Raw genomic sequence first — 1,815 nt, forward strand, 5'->3', positions numbered from 1 at the left:
CAAGACAACGAAGATAAGACGGGAAAACGCTTGAAACACAGAGCCAGATGTCACAGTGCACAAATAAGTTAACAGTCGCGGGATCAATGAGGAAAAGCAGTCACAACAAGCGGTGCATGGAACACTCACCTCGTCCGCTGAGTCGCCTTGTGTGTCCTGCAGCGTCCTCTGAACCGCCTCCATTGCGTTCATTCCTCGCCTTTTTACTTCCAATGCCGAGTCTTACATAATTTCTAAGACAACACTCCGATTTCTAGTCTTCCTGAGGCACCACTCAATATGCACGTTTCAATGCGTTTAGATTCACAATTCACACGCACACACAATTTAAGTACACTAGGTCTTGATTGTCGCCTTTTTTTTCCCCCCATGTTTTGAGCAGTTGAACTTTTTCTTAGCGTTGGCCACACTCCCGCCCTGTCTGAGAGAGAAAACTTACATTAGGGTACGTTGTGATATGCTTAAAGGACGTACATTTTCCCTTCATCCGTCCTTCTGTCAACGTAAGCATAGTGGAGGGTAACAGATTAAATTACACAACCTTTGCCTTAACCTTTTCACAGCCACACTATTCACCATAACAACCAGAAACTTCTTGGATTGTTATTTATGTACTCTTAAATTTGTTCTGTAGAGTAAAAAGAGACAAAACTAACCTTCTACTCTCTCTTTCTTCCTGTATGTCCAGGCGAACTATTTTCCACAAAGCCTTGAATGATAACAAAAGGGCGGCCATTACAGTAAAAGGGTGAGGACTTTACTTGGCAATAAACTAAAGGGGTGTACGGAGCGAGCACCTTATAAATAACCCTTGTAACACATTAAGAAGCTATAAATAAAAACATGAGAATATAGAATAAGAGAAACTGCAAGAAGCCACCAGACTTATCCATGTGACAGTCCCTCAAAATATAAATAATCCCTGTAATATATTACGAAGCTGTAAGTAAGAACACTAGACGTAAAATAAAGGAAACTGGAAGAAGCCATCAGACCTGCACACCCCTGCAATACATTAGGAAGCTGTCAATAAGAACATGAGAACATAAGAATATAATAAAATACAAGAAAATGCAAAAAGTCAGGCCTACACATGGCAGTCTCTTTACGTGCACGTGGCAGGCCCTCTAAATGCAACTCCAAGACGTATGCTACTCGTCTTAATCATGTCAAGCCCACCTCGCTAATGATATCCTCAACCAGTCAAGTGTGAAAGACGGGCCGAGACTCGAAACTCACAAGGGTGTTTTCATGATCCTGGCAACAGTTCAGCAAGGATTCAGCATCAACAGAAAGAAAAACATTAAAAACAAACACGCCCAATCATCTCTATGGCCTTTGAAAACTAACCTGACGAGAGAATAAAGCGTTCTTAAGAATACGAGCCACAATTCAATCAGCAGCTATTATACACTCAAGTCTTAACATCATCACGATAAACAAGTAATAAAAGATCGTTCAAATATTTCCTTACCCTCTAGCTTCTATTTAAATGTGCTGACTCGGGGCCGGGGATTAAAAGCGAGGTAAGTGGAGATGGTTGAAGAGGACGAAGGCTGAGGGAGATAGGAGGAGGTGGCAGTGGAGAGGCTGGCAGGCAGGTAAGGAGAAACAGGTGTGTGGAGTTGTCAGGAGAAGAGCAGGCAAGGTGAAAGAAGGAGGGGATGAGTAAGCAGAGAGAGAGAGAGAGAGAGAGAGAGAGAGAGAGAGAGAGAGAGAGAGAGAGAGAGAGAGAGAGAGAGAGAGAGAGAGAGAGAGAGAGAGAGAGAGAGAGAGAGAGAGAGAGAGAGAGAGAGAGAGAGAGAGAGAGAGAGA

At 43.0% G+C, this 1,815-nt stretch overlaps 1 long non-coding RNA gene across 1 annotated transcript in view; it reads right to left on the bottom strand.

Moving 5' to 3' along the window:
- The window catches only part of LOC135116057 (uncharacterized), a 10,367-nt gene continuing 8,552 nt past the window's right edge, over window positions 1-1,815 (bottom strand). The window contains exon 3 of the long non-coding RNA XR_010276154.1: window positions 1-421. This is a non-coding gene — a long non-coding RNA (uncharacterized LOC135116057). The remainder of the gene's footprint in view (window positions 422-1,815) is intronic.

The sequence above is a fragment of the Scylla paramamosain genome, chromosome 30, assembly GCF_035594125.1.
Source record: "Scylla paramamosain isolate STU-SP2022 chromosome 30, ASM3559412v1, whole genome shotgun sequence".
Lineage (NCBI taxonomy): Eukaryota > Metazoa > Arthropoda > Malacostraca > Decapoda > Portunidae > Scylla > Scylla paramamosain.